The following is a 15,786-nucleotide window of genomic DNA, read 5'->3' as shown; positions in this document are numbered from 1 at the left end:
GAGTATAAAAGGAGGCTCCCAGAACAATGCCACCAGACTCCATGCCAGGCTGTGGGTTAGGTGAGAGCCCTCCCCATCCCAACGGACCCAGCCCTGGAAGCCGACCTCCACTACACAACCATCGCCATGCTCCAGGCCTCTTTCTCGACCGCGTGGCCATGAAGACACATTATAAGACACTTCCTACCCATTTTCCACAATTACTGCACCATATCTGATGGGGTTCTGCTAAAAATCTCAGGGCTGGGAGGAATAGAGATGTTACTGGCACCTGCTCGAGTAATTCGATGATCAATGGGATAACAATGATAGTGATTTTTTCCCATTTTTTGCGTTGCCTACATTTTTATAGTCCAATCATCTTAGGAACTGTCCTATTTCCAGTTCTCAGTGTGTGCCTGTGGACTGGCTTTGGCTCCACTTTTCCCAGGGATCTTCACTCTCTACTTGGATTTCCCTACCCTAGACTCTCTTCCACCAATCCAGAAAACCTTTCTTGAGTTGAGAAAGTTGCCTGGCTTTAAATTATCTTGCATTCACTTCCGGTGTTCTGAATTTCATAAGAGTTTAGACTTAAAACTCAAAAGCCTTTTAAAGTTTCCGAGGTAATTTCTCTCATTGGAAGTTGCTCCCTCAGATATCAAGCCAGCAGTTACTAACCATGCCACCTGGGTTATGGAGCTTCCACCTTGGGAAAAGTTGGGATCGGGAGAGTGCCTAGGTCTGTGTCTTTGAAACAAAGACCACTTTTACAGGATAGTCGCTGAGACAGTGAATGTGGCTTCTGAGTCAGATGGAAGCAGGAAACTGTGGCCAAGGCCCCAATGACAGCATTTGCTCACCTAAAAGGAGAAAGAAAGTGCAGGCTGTGAAATTTGTGTAGCAGCCCCTCCCCATCCTAGGCATGGGGGGCCTTAGTCCACAGAGTCACAAGTCTCACCAGTGCCTGTGGTGATAGCTTTGTCCACTTCCTCCCAGATGTTATCACCCACATTCAGAAGTACTGTGGCCAAAATGTTTACTGGGCACTGGGAACTTTGATCTCAGAAGATGTAAATGATCAAAGGCATCGGGATTACTTTTGACCTCCTAACATCATACCTCAGGTCTACTATGAGTTGGGGTTTCCTGTGATTTTACCCATAGAGGTTTCTTAGCTAACTTTTTCCATACAATATTTGGGAACTGATGTGTACCACCATCAAGATTTTTCGATCTCTGAAGGCATAATGGATTCTCCCCCTACACCCTCTTATCCACCTCCACACCCCTACTTTGCACAGAGGGGGTGTGGAGAACCCTAATAGAGAACTTTGGGCTTCCATTGTGCTGCAGCAGTGTCTCATGTTAGCATGGCCTCAATCATCTTCTACAATGGCTGAAAATGTTACTAGAACTCACACTGTCCAAATATAATGTTAGGTCATAAGACAGAGTTGTGAACAAGACTGAACCTGTCATCAAGAAACCCTCAGAAGAAGGGGAGACAAACAAAAGCAAGAGACAGTGATAGAATTTGGGTGGGCACTATGAGATTTAGTTCTTGTGCAAAGAAGAGGGTACAGCTTCCTGAGGAGGGTACAGCTGAATTCAGACCTGGATGACAAGAGGAAGTCATAAGAGGAGTGGGGTACATTAGAGTAGTGCCCAGGCCTTCGATGTTTGTGTGGGAGTCCTTGAGAATAAGGAGGCCAGTATAGTTGGGGAAGAGGCTATGGACAATGAGAAAGATATGCAGGTCTAGATCACACATATTCTGTTGTCCTAATCAAAACTGTATGTTCTGTCCCAAGTTAAAAGATTTTTAATAAAAGTATTGACATGAACTAATTTAGTTTTCTTTTCAAATATTAAAAAATATTTGACTGCAGTGACAGTGAGCAGCAGCGGGACAAGAGTAGACTTGATGGACTCTTCATGTATTTTGATGGTAGATCTAAAAGTTGCTGACAGAATATGGAATATAAGAGTAACAGTGAATCCAAGGATGAGTTGAAGGATTTTGCTGAGCCACTAAAAGGATTAGAAAATGGAATGGGAAGATCACAAAAACTCATTGATGGGATTGTAGGACTATGAGAGTTCTGTTTTGCTCTTATGTGGCACATGATGGTCTAATTGATAAGTAACAGAAAGTACAAGTAAAACTGATTTAAACAGCAGGGGAATGTATTGACTCTGATAGCTTCCAAGTCCAGAATTTGGCCACGGTTTAATGCTTCAAAAGATGAGCAAGATGGATGCTACAGCTCCAGGCCTCTTTGATAATAAAACACTTGATTTATATTTGGGTGGATTGATTGTTGTAAGGGTAGCAAATATAGAAGTTCTATAACAGCTCTGGTTGTGGAAAAGAATCTTTACTACCCATAACCTAGACACTAGAAGGAACCTGAAGTGACAATATTTGATGAAAGAGAATAAATGATCAAGTAATAGCTGATTTAAACAATTCTAAAGGGGGAGTCAGAGAGATAGCACAGAGTATCCCTAGCACCACATACAGTTCTCCAAGCACTGTCAGAGGTTATTCCTGAGCAGAGTCAGGAATATTCTCTGAGCATCACTGGGTGTGGCAAGAAAGGAAAAGAAAAAAGGAAAAGAAAGAGAGAGGTAAAGAAGGAAGAAAGAGAGATTAGGAAGGATTGAATTGAATTAAGGCAAGTGAACCTTTCTGTCTGTGCTGTCTTAGGGGAAGCCTGGCCTTCAACTCTGCCTGGGGAGAGAGGACACTGACTCATGGAAAAGATTAATAAGGATCTATACAATGTTGTGGGGGAAGATATTAGTGGAGAACCTATAAAATGTTCCTTTGCCTGCACTTCTTCTACCTCCCACCGCTCAGCCTGGTTATCTCAATCCCACATCCCGCTCCTCTGATAGGGCATTCCCCAGTGCCCACTTACCTTCATTCCAGTTTAACAAGCCCCAACCAATCTGTATTCTCTACAGCAATGAACATTGCATTTACAGAAAAATTCAGTGATAAAAAAAATCCAGCTATTCTTATGTCTCCATTTGCGTTCTTTCAAAAAAGTAACTTTTTTCTTTCTGGGTACAAATATTATGTACGTTCACTATAAAAAGTTTTAAAAAGCCACCCTCCAATCCCAAACTAAGGCTATGACTTATTTTTTTACTTGCCAGTTTGTGTTTTTCTTTCTCCCCTCTCATAGTAGTTTTATAGATGCTTTATTTTCCAGTTTTATAATTTCTGTGAAAAATGATTGTTGGCAAAAATAAGATGATTTTTGCCAAAATATTTTTAAAAAATTGAATCACTGTAAATTACAGTTACAAAGTTGTTCATTATTATTTTCAGACATCCAAATGTCCATCACCAATCCCTTCACCACTGTCCATTTCCCTCCACTGATATCCTCAGTTTCCCTCCCGCCCCTCAGCATGCCTTTATGGCAGGTACTTTCCACCTCCACCTTCGGCCTAGTAGTCCCTTCCCTAACTTATATCCCTACACCACTATCTTAGTGGTAAGCCTCTCATTCCTACTGAAGAACAGTTTGTGTTTTTCTGACTCCCTTCTGTCCAAACATCTTTTTTTATTTGGAATCATATCTTATGTTTCAGCTTATCAATTTTATATGGAAAAGAAAACTTCTATGAGAAGCAGGAGTTTTATCTATTTTTTTTAGCATTGCTGTTTTGTTGCGCTTGGTAGTCTTCTAACTATAAATAGTTAGAAGAATGGATTTCATAACCTGTTTCCAGTGTAACACTTTTCTGTTATTATTTTGTATTCATTTAGTGATTTTTTTTCATGACCACATAGTACTTTGTCCAATATGCATATAATTTTCTAATGACTGTTATTAGATATTAAAGTTGCTTTGAATTTTTATTTTTTATTTTTATTTTTTTATTGTGCTTTTTGGGTCACACCTGGCAATGCACAGGGGTTACTCCTGGCTCTGCACTCAGGAATTACCCCTGGCGGTTCTCAGGGGACCATATGGGATGCTGGGAATCAAACCTGGGTTGGCCACGTGCAAAGCAATCCTACCTGCTGTGCTATTGCTCCTGCCCCTGTTTTGAATTTTTAAACTTAGGCCACATCAAATAGAATATCTGAATATTTATATGTATCTACTTATACACATTATTTCTTTTTCTGCCTTTTGTTTTTGAGCCTCAGGCAGCAGTGCTCAGCACGTATTTCTAGCTCTGCATTCAAGAACCACTCCTGGCAGGTTTGCAGGACCATATGGGGTGCCAGGGATTGAACCTGGATTGACCATATTCAAGACAAGAACTCTATCCCCTGTACTATTGCTCTGCTTCCAGAGGAGTTATATCTATTTTTTATAACTTGGTGATCAGTGAGTTTTCTTGAGTACTATCAGCAGTTTCTAGAAAATTAATTGAACCTGAGGAGAGGATTGTAGGAACCTCTTATTTGAGGCCAATTGGTCAGAAGTCCTGGGCTAATCTGGGCTTGGGTCTTGTAATAAGTACTGGTCAGGATCACAGTTAACAGCCTGGGCTTGGGACTTACAGTTGAAGTGAAGGGCACCTCGGAGGATGGACCCCTTTAAAAATTTTTTTAATTGTTTTAATTTTTTTGTTAATTATTTTTTAAATGAGATACACAGTTACAAAGTTGTTAATGATTGGATTTCAGTCATACAATGTCCCAACACCCGTCCCTTCACCGTCTATGTTTCCCACCACCAAAGTTCCCAAATTCCCTCCCGCCCCTCCCCCATCTGCCCCTATGGTAGGCACTCTTCTTCTCTCTCTCTCTCTCTCTCTCTCTCTCTCTCTCTCTCTCTCTCTCTTTCTCTCCCCCCCCCCCCTCTCCCCCAACCCTTTTCGAATGGAGCCCTTTCCTTGAGGAAGCTGATGCTGGCTCCAGGTAGATGGTGTCAGGAACAAACTGCATTTTTAACCAGCAGGCTGATGTCTAAGAAATTCTTGTTGGTGAGGGGATGGCTCCACAATACCCACATAGGAATCAGATCTAGGACTTTACACACTTAGCCCAGAATGTCCATTCTCTTATTTTCTTAGGACTTTTCAATCTACAAGGTAATTAAAAAAAAAAATGGTTTGTGTGGGGTGGGGCACAAGAATGCAGGGTGCACTGGTATTTTGGGTGGATTCCTTGATGATGTCATTACTAGATCTTGTGGTTGACTTTCAGTATTTTACAGATGCAGGGGATATTCTCTTTCCTTTTATCTGGGGTTTGCTCCCACATAAACCACAGGGAAGCTTTTAGTAGCTTCGGGGATGAGGGCAAATACGGGGGTAACATTTTAGTCCTCTCTGTTCTCTCACCCCCTCTCTCACATGAAACAAAATAGTTTTCTTGAACAAAACTTAGAGAAGAGTGAGAGGAGAGAAATAGGGGAATGTGTGTTCAAGAGAGAAAATGGGCTTCCATGTGGAAAAAGCCACATTTTTGGTCTTATCAACTAAAGAATATATTAGCTCCTGAACTCAAGTTCCCTATTGTTTAATTCTTGCTCTACCCAACCCAAATTTAAGAGATTATATTAAGAGAAGATTTTGAATTGCAAGCTCTTTATACGATTCTTGTCAATTTTCTTTATAGTAGGTACAATGATATTTTGGACAGACTCCTTTCTCTTCTCATGAGCCCCATAGAAAGCTCAGTGATAAATGAGTTATTTATCTCTGTTTCTTGCCTCTGCATATCTGAGCATACTTCATTTATTTCATTTGAAAATATATACTCTCTGGAGGGAAGGATTGAAATTCCAGGTTCAAATACCCAGGGAAGAACTATGATGGGTGTAGCCATCAGATTAGTTATTGGTCATCTGAGCCCATTGTTGGTACCCAGGGGACAGAATCAGTGTATGAACATGGCAACCCCTGTTGTAAAGTTGGAAATGAAATGAAGGGCAGAGTAAGAACAACAATTTTAAGGAAGCTACAGCAGCAGACATTATCCTAGTATCTTTATACCTATAGCTGCTGGGGGTGAAATATGAGCTCCACAAGATGATGCATAGTAAATATTTAGACTGCAAATCAAAGCCTTTGACTGTTTGGTTCATATCAGGCTGATGTCAAAAATAGAGTCTGTTTTTTTTTTCTAGTGAAAAATCTACTTACAAAATCTATATGTTGGGGCTGGAGCAATAGCACAGAGGATAGGGCGTTTGCCTTGCACACGGCCAACCTGGGTTTGATTCCCAGCATCCCATATGGTCCCCTGAGCACCGCCAGGGGTAATTCCTGAGGGCAGAGCCAGGAGTAAACCCTGTGCATTGCCGGGTGTGACCCAAAAAGCAAAAAAAAAACAAACAAACAAACAAAAAAAAACCTATATGTTAAAATTTTTATTTTGGAGTTTTTGGTTTATGTAAAGGCCCTCCCGTTGATCGTCGATTTGCTCGAGCGGGCCCAGTAACGTCTCCATTGGAGACTTTGTTGTTACTGTGTCTGGCATATCAAATACTCTCGGTAGCTTGCCGGGCTCTCCGAGAGGGGCAGAGTAACAACAAAGTCTCAAGCTACCAAGAGTATTCAATATGCCAAACACAGTAACAAGAAGTCTCACAATGGAGACGTTACTGGGCCCGCTCGAGCAAATCGACGATCAACGGGAGGGGCCTTTACTTACTTTGGTTTATGATTATATCTGTTATTGGCCTACTTTTAGATTTCCACAATTTGATGTCACAGAATATTGATTTTTGTCTCTCTATGATAAATTGAATTAGATGACAAATCACATTCTGCATAATTTCAAATAATTTGTATTACATATAGGTTAGTTATGTTTTCAAATTGAAAATACAAAAATCTCCCTTTGGGGGAATGAATGGTACATTAGATTAGGAGAGTCTGAATGCCCAAGACTACTGGTGAAAGGAGTGGTGTTGAAACATTGTATGTCTGAAATCCAACCATGAACAACTTTGTAACTGTGTATCTTACTGTGATTCAATATTTTTTAAACACACTGTACACACTGTCCTCCAGTTGTTCATCGATTTGCTCGAGTGGGCCCAGTAACGTCTCCATTGTGAGACTTCTTGTTACTGTGTTTGGCATATTGAATACTCTTGGTAGCTTGCCAGGCTCTCCGAGAGGGGTGGAGGAATTGAACCCAGCTTGGTCAGGCTGGCTTCGAGAAGGCAAATGCCCTCCCACTGTGCTATTGCTCCAAGGCTAATAAGTTTACAATTTCTAGCTAAAAAAAAAAAAAAAGGAATGCCCAAGACTTAGTGTTTCTCTTGAATTCCTCCCTCTTATTTTTCTTTCCCTCTCTCCCTTTCTCTTTCTTTCTTTGCTTCTTTCTTTCTTTCTTTCATTCTTTCTTTCTTTCTTTTTCTTTCTCTTTCTCTTTTTCTTTCTTCCTCTTTCTTTCTTCCTCTTTCTACCTTCCTTCCTTCCTTCCTTCCTTCCTTCCTTCCTTCCTTCCTTCCTTTCTGTGCTAGGAATCAAACCCAGGGGTTTGATGGCGTTAATTTTTGCATAAGAAGTGTGAATTCTGTAAATTCACCCATCTTCACAGACTCAAGACAAGCCCCTCACACATGAGAATGAATCTGCTGAAAAACCCAGGTATGCGGGTTTTGTGACGGAAACTTCCAGGCTTGCATGGAGTAGGGAATGCCCCCCTCCCTCCCCCCACTGAGCTTCTGGTGGCCTGGCAGTAATGTCCACGAACTGCCTTTGGGCACCATAGCAGCTCATTAATGGTCATGATCCTGAGACTCACAAATAAATCTCAGAAAAGAGCAACATGCTGCAGAGATGCCAAGTGAAATCAGTCAGAAAGAGAGGGACAGACAGAATGACTGCACTATTTGTGGGATATAAAGTAATATAATATAAAACTAACACCCAAAGACAGTGGAGATAAGGGCCAGGAAGATTGCTCCACGGCTGGAAGCCTGCCTCATGAGCTGGGGGAGAAGGTAGCATCACTAAGTCAATGATGGTTGGAGGGATTGCTTGGGATGGGAGATGTGTGCTGCAAGTAGATAAAGGACCAAACATGATGGCCTCTCATGATCTTTATTACAAACCATAATTCTGAAAAGTAGAGAGAGAGTAAGAAGGAAATTTTCTGCCATGGAGGCAGGGGGTGGGGTAGGGTGGGGGTGGCTGGAGGAATACTGGGAACATTGGTGATGGAAAATGTACACTGGTGGAGGGATGGGTGTTCGATCATTGTATGACTGAAACTCAATATTAAAAGCTTTGTAACTATCTCACAGTGATTCAATTAAAAAAAAAACACCTTAACTCCAGCTCTAGCATCCTATTTAAAATTTTAGAATTCCTGGGACTCACAGCCACTTTCATGGCTGTGCATATCTCATATTTTATGCCACTAATATACATTTGATGGGGTGTAAAGTAGAAAACAACCGATCTTGATAAAACATGATATAATATATATATATATTTATATATATACACATAAGGCTCAACCTGTAACAACATGTTAGTCATCTCTTATACAGGGACTTACTTAATGGTTCCAAGGGGGAGATACAATAATTTCACATACTTTCCTCTAAAGAAACTTTTTGATCATTTTTAGTAGATTATTCAAAACAAGCAATACAAAATAAATTATTCAGCTTTGGGACAGGCTTGGGTGGTGGTGGGGAAATTCGAAATAATGGTGGTGGGAAGGAAGGTGTAATGGTGAGGAGATTGGTGTTGAAATATCGAATTTAATAAATTATTGTGAACAACTTTATAAAAATAAAATTTAAAAAAATAATAAAGAGGTGTGAATTCTATTGTTGAGCCACATCTCTGGCTCTGTCTTAATTTTCTATGTGACCTTGAGGAAGTATCTATCCTTTCTCATGCCTCTCTAGGATTAGGAAGGATGAACAGCTAACTCTGAGTTCTCTCAGCCAATACCAGCTTTAGGCTATCATTTGGCTAGCCTTTCTTGGTAATCAACCACTGCTCCTCGGCAATATGTCTTTGACAGGCCCCTTTACACCTTTCCTCTGTCCTTTAGGAAACTTATAGCAGTACTTTTTCCTCCACTTTTGCAGTGGCTATGTTGTGATTTTGTTCTTCCTCATATACTCTCTTAAAGTACTGTTAGTGTTTTCCTGATTTAATCGCACATGGGCAGAGTCTGAGGGATTGATTTTTTTTTTAGTTCCCTCTAATGAGCACTGAGAATGAGAAGTAGCCTGCCTACTCCTGGGATGCACCACCCTTTCCTGGACTTTCTCTTCTCCTGTGACTTGACTCTTTAAGAGATCCTCCCTCCACCTCTAAATGCATCTGCCTTTTCATCCCTACCCTCTCTCCACAATGTCTTCCTGGGCAGATACAAGGCATTCATTTGGAAGGTCCTCATGGCCATCTCCAGGCTTGAGTCACTCCCCAGTCCCACCTCACAGCTGACTTCTGATGTCTACTAAGAAAGAGGAAGCCAGGGGCAGATGCTGAGAAACCACATAACCAAACATGGCAAGTCTGGATAGTGTAGGCCCTCTACTCACACCCTGTGACTCATGTCATGTGACCTGTTATTTTTATTTTTCTGGTGTTTGTTATATGATATCCATCTTCCTCCCTTTCTGAACCAAGAGTACACTCTGGGAATGAAATTTTATAATAGATTTTTCCTAGTTACAAAAATGTCTATTCAGGCCAGTGAGATAGTACAGAGGGGAAGGTAACTTGCCTTGCATGCATTTGACCATTTGACCTGGTTCTATCCCTAGCATTTAGTCCCTGGAGCATCACCAGGAGTGATCCCTCAGGGTAGAGCCAGGGATAAACCCTCAGCACCTAAAACAAACAAACAAAAAGTCTCTCATTGCTAAAAAAAAAAATACATTTTTTAAAAATTTTATTGAATCACCATGAGATAGTTACAAGCTCTCATGTTTGGGTTATAATCACGCAGTGATCAAACACCCATTCCTCCACCAGTGCACATTCCCCACCACCAGTATCCCCGGTATACCCCCCTTTTCCCACCCTCCCTCTGCCTCCATGATTCCCCATAATATCTCTACTTTTGGGCATTATGGTTTGCAATACAGACCCTGAGAGGCTTTCATGTTTGGTCCTTTATCTACTTTCTGCACACATCTCCCATCCTGACCGATTCCTCCAGCCATCTTTTTCTTAGTGATCCCTTCTCTATTCCAGCTGCCTTCTCTCCTTTGCTCATAAGGCAGGCTTCCAGCTATGGAGCAATCTATCTGTCCCGTGTATCTACTGTCCTTGGGTGTCAGCCTCATGTTACATTGTTTTATGTCCTTCACCTCTTTGGTTAATCTGATTCTGAGGTACTTGATTTTCTGAGGTACTATTGTGAACGGGATTTTTTAAATTGTCTGTTTTTACTCTTTTGTTATTTGTATATAAGAAAGCCATGGACTTTTGGGTATTGATTTTGTAGCCTGCCACTTTACTAAACTGACCTATTGTTTCAGAAGATTTTCTGTAGAATCTTTAGGGTTTTCTAAGTATAGTATCATATCATCTGCAAATAGTGATAGTTTGACCTCTTCCTTTCCTATCTGTAAAAGGTAAAGGTAAAGGCCCTCCCGTTGATCGTCGATTTGCTCGAGCGGGCCCAGTAACGTCTCCATTGGAGACTTTGTTGTTACTGTGTCTGGCATATCGAATACTCTCGGTAGCTTGCCGGGCTCTCCGAGAGGGGCGGAGGAATCGAACTCGGGTCGGCCATGTTGGCCGCATGTAAGGCGAATGCCCTACCTGCTGTGCTGTCGCTCCAGCCCTTTCCTATCTGTATTCCCTTGATACCTTTCTTTTGCCTAACTGCAATGGCCAGGACTTCCAGTACTATATTGAATAGGAGTGGCAAGAGTGGGCAACCTTGTCTTGTGCCCAGTCTTAAAGGGAAGGCTTTTCGTTTTTCCCCATTGAGAATGATACTTGGCGTGGGCTTGTGGTAGATGGTTTTGACTATATTCAGGAAAGTTCCTTCAATGCCTATTTTGGTGAGAGTTTTTATCATAAATGGGCGTTGGATCTTGTCAAATGCTTTCTCTGTGTCTATTGATATGATCATATGGTTTTGATCTTTTCTTTTGTTGATCTGATGGATCATGTTGATCAATTTCCAAATGTTAAATCATCCTTGCATCCCTGGGATGAATCCTACTTGTTCATGGTATATGATCTTTTTGATGAGTCGTTGGATTCTATTTGCTAATAGTTTGTTGAGGATCTTTGTGTCTATGTTCATCAGGGATATCGGCCTATAATTCTCTTTCTTTGTGGTATCTCTATCTGTTTTTGTATCAGGGTGATATTTGCTTCATAGAAACTGTTCAGAAGTGAGGAAAGGATACATTTAAATACGGATACATTTAAAGAAGAAAAAATTCTTATAATCAATCCCATCAATCATTGATAATCACTATTAACCTATTTTCTCATGAATAAATACATATACTTAAACATAATTAGAATCCTACTAAATCCATCATTTCATAACCAATTTTTTCAGTGCCCTGCACTTCTCTTTGGTACATTGTGTAGGCTCCTGCATTGTTGGGAACTAACTTCAATAAAGGAGAGGGACAGGATGAGTAGTTTATGGGACCTCTAAATCCAGAATGCTGGTACCCTGAGGCGCAGGCAGAAATCTGCCAGGACAGGGGTCCTATAGCTGCTTTATCTCTGCTCCCTCCTGGAAGAATCTCCCCATGAGAAAGCCCATTACAAAGATATTCGTTATGATAGATTAAGATAGTCATTTGACCAAAGAATGTTGTTCTTCTCCTTCTGTTGATTACTGGTTTTAAGCAGTATTGCTTAAAAAATATAGTGTGTGTCCGGCAATTGAGGCTCTCAGTTTACGGCTGTCCCATGAGCCCATGCTTTTTCTCTCATTCTGTTTCTTTTCTTAATTCTTGCAGTGTCCCTGCTTTAGATTTGTTCATACAGAGCTGTTCCCTGGCACTTACGCCTGAACAAGGACCTGAAGTAATTGGAAGTGTCCACCGAGAGAAACTGAAAAATCACAAGGACCCAGAACTGTCAGAGGGGGATCCTTGCTGAAAAGAAGAGCGAGTATAGCTCAAAGGGTGAGTGTGTTCTGAATTTGTTCAGGGTAATAATAAGGCAGAGAGCTTCCCAACACGAGAAGTACATTGAATTCCTAAAATTGCTAATGTGTACATCAAGAGTAAAAATAAAAAGGGAAGCCTTTTCAACAACTATTTCAGGCTACTTCGTAGTACTGTCCTTGGCTGCCTTCACAGGGAACATTATTTTATTTGGCGAGGTGGGGGGTAGTGGTGAGGCATAAACCCTGACCTGTATTGAGATAATAGTATGAACTATGATACATTTTCTGGAAAACGCTCTCTTTCTCCGACTCTGTGTCTATCTCTGTCTCTGTCTCCATCTCTCCCCCCCCCCCTTCCCTTCTTTCCCATGGAATTACAAATTTATTCATGATTGACTTTCAGGCATACAATGTTTTGACACTGATACCTTCATTAATGTTCACTTTCCTGAACCCCACCCACCCCAACCTCACAGGGCATTTTAGATTCAAAGCAGTGGGAGACATTGATCTCAGACAAGGCCATTCATACCTGATTCTTTGTGGTCCTTTTATTACTTGGTCTTATTAGCGTTAGAACCATTACATTTAGAAGAAGAATAGCAGAAAAAAGAAGAAAGTTAAGAGGAGGAATTAGAAAGAGACATGGACAGTTCTAAGAAGGAACAATCTGAGGAGGAGGCCAATGGTCCCCCCCCCCCCTTTTTTTTTGTCAGTCCTGTTCAAAAAAACGAATCAAAGGGCCAGAGCCATACTACAGTGGGTAGGGCATTTACCTTGCACGTAGCTGACCTGGGTTCCATCCCTGGCACCCCATATGGTTCCCTGAGCACTGCCAGCAATAATTCCTGCATACAGAGCCAGGAGTAGCCTCTGAGTAATGCTAGGTGTGACCCAAAAAGTAAAAAAAAAATTTTTTTAATCTAAATATTAATTCCCCCTCCACCCAATCCCATCACAAATGTTCCTTAGGAAATTTGGTAAAGCCTAAAGAAAGGTAAGGAGAGTGGGGAAGGGCTTTGGCCTCCCAGATCACTTCCTCCTCCCTCTGTTCCTCCAGGAAAAGGGATAACAGTGGCAAAAGGCTGCTTGCTAACCTTGTCTAAACTTCAATGAATTTCACCAGGCTCAGTTAGAAGGGACCACAGAAGCTTATCTGTACCCAGTATTATTCCTGTCTGTTATTTCTATGTCCCAAACTATGGATTCCTAGAGAAGACAGGAGCATATATGCCTATTCCTTTGTCATTTGAGACTAAAGGAATTGAAACAGGCTTGAATGCAGTATGGAAATGACTCTCTCAGCAGAGCAACCACCGTCCTCTGAAGGTACAAAACAAGAACCTATCTTTACTGTTGGTGCTGGTGGCTTTATCAGTTCCAACAATTAGTCCTATAGATTCAGAACAATTTCCAAGGGCTTTTACTTAGTCTGTGACTCTGGATAACTCTGTAAACTCCAGAGTTATCTATGTAATTATTTTCTGTTTAGAGAAAAATAATCTGGTTGTGTTTGTCTGTCTTGTTAGCTAGTCAGAGAATCGTCTCTGGAAAGAATCCTCCCTAATGAAGTAGACTACTTCACACTGACAGTTGGGTACTGGCATTCCCACAGAGCAAGTGTGTTCAGATGCATCTTACAGTGCTCATATAGTGCAGGCTTATATGCTGCCTTGAGCCCATGTACTGCTTGCGCCCAAGTACATGTGTCGCCCACATCTCCCCTCTTGAGATGTGTACCTTCATGCTTTCTATCTAATGCTGGGATGTGTGTAGGGGCTTTCTCCACTCTTGGAGAAGCCCAGATTCTCTCTTGAGCATGTTACTTCATTACTTTCCATTCCCTCCCACTTTCTCTTCCTCCTTTCCTATTTTCCTTCAAAACCTACAAATAAAATGTTTTACTTCAAAAAAAAAAAAAGAACATATTGAATACCTGGCATATACTTGTTAACTAATTGAATCCATGAATGGCCATTTATATCCTCTTTTTCATTTAAAAAAGATTTGTTAAAATGGCAGAATACTTAAATGGTCAGGTTTTATAAAGAAACATCACAAGCTATATCCATCAATTCATATATATTATAATTGTAAGTTAATAGTGTAGAAGTTTTCTAGTGTAACTGAAACAGAATACCACAGTGCTGGCGTGGATGTGGTGAGAAAGGGACCCTCCTTCACTGCTGGTGGGAATGCTGACTGGTTCAACCCTTTTGGAAAACAGTATGGACGTTTCTCAAAAAATTAGAAATTGAGCTCCCATTTGACCCAGCAATACCACTCCTGGGAATATATCCCAGAGAGGCAAAAAAGTATAGTCCAAATGACATCTGCACTTCTATGTTCATTACTGCACTATTCACAATAGCCAGAATCTGGAAAAACCCCAAGTGCCTGAGAACAGATGACTGGTTAAAGAAACTTTGGTACATTTACACAATGGAGTACTATGTAGCTGTTAGAAAAGATGAAGTCATGAAATTTACATACAAGTGGTACTACATGGAAAGTATCATGTTAAGCGAAATGAGTCAGAAAGAGTGGGATAGACACAGAAAGATTGCATTCATCTGGGGAACATAAAGCAACAAAATGGGAGACTAACACCCAGGAGTGGCTGAGATTATTACCAGGAATTTTGCTCCATGACTTGGAGGCCAGCCACACGTGCTAGGGGAAAAGGATGCTCAGATAGAGAAGAGAGCACCAAATAAAGGGTGTTGTGAGGATCCTCCCAGGGTGGGAGAAGCATGCTGAAAGTAGACTATAGACCAAACATGATTGTCACTCAATGCCTCTCTTGCAAAACACAGGACCCAAAAGAAGAGAGAGAGAACAAGGGGGAATGCCCTGCAACAGAGGCAGGGTGGGATGGGGGGATGGGGGAGTGGGAGGGATGCTGGGACCCGTGGTGGTGGAGGATGGGCATTGGTGGAGGGATGGGTACTTGATCATTGTATAACTGAAACCCAAGCACAGAAATTTGTGAGTCTATAACTGTACCTCATGGTGTTTACTAATAAAAAAAAACCCCAGAAATTTATTTCTCACAGTTACAGAGGCCAAAAGTTTTCTAGTATATTATATTATATTTTATATTTCTATTCCAAAACTATTATATTTCTCACAGTTATAGAGGCTAGAAGTTTTTCAGTGTAAATGAAACAGAATACCACAGACTGTTGAACAGAAATTTATTTCTCACAGTTAAAGAGGCTGGAAGCCTCTGAGGTATTGGTAGGGTTGGTTTCTGGTGAGGTCTCTCTCCTTGGTTTACAGATGTCATCTTTCTGCTAGACCCTTGTACAACCATCTCTCTTTGAGCACGCACTCCTAATGTCTCTTGTTATAAGGTCACTAGTTCTTCTGGGTCAGAATTCCACCCCATGTCCTCATTTAACCTTAACTATCTCCAGAAATGCTGTGTCTCCACAGTAGTCACAGTGGGGATTGGGACTCCAACAATATGAATTGAGAGACACAATCCAGTCCACAACACATATGCAAAATGTTTGATAATAATGCCTGACACATGCTAAACACTACTTGAAATGCTACTGATGAAAAAAACCCAAAATTTATCTGGTCATTATCTTTTGGTAATTATATTACACATAATTTGTTTGTATTTTCCAAACATTTATACACTGAGCAATTTTAGTGATCTGGGGAAAACATTCAGTAAAAGACATGGTTGGACATTATTTACAGCTCTTCAGCCATTTCATAGTATTCTCAACGCCTTTACTCTT

This window comes from Sorex fumeus, unplaced genomic scaffold (genome assembly GCF_029834395.1).
Source record: "Sorex fumeus unplaced genomic scaffold, SorFum_2.1 ptg000051l, whole genome shotgun sequence".
Taxonomy (NCBI): domain Eukaryota; kingdom Metazoa; phylum Chordata; class Mammalia; order Eulipotyphla; family Soricidae; genus Sorex; species Sorex fumeus.
This window is presented reverse-complemented; position numbering follows the sequence as displayed.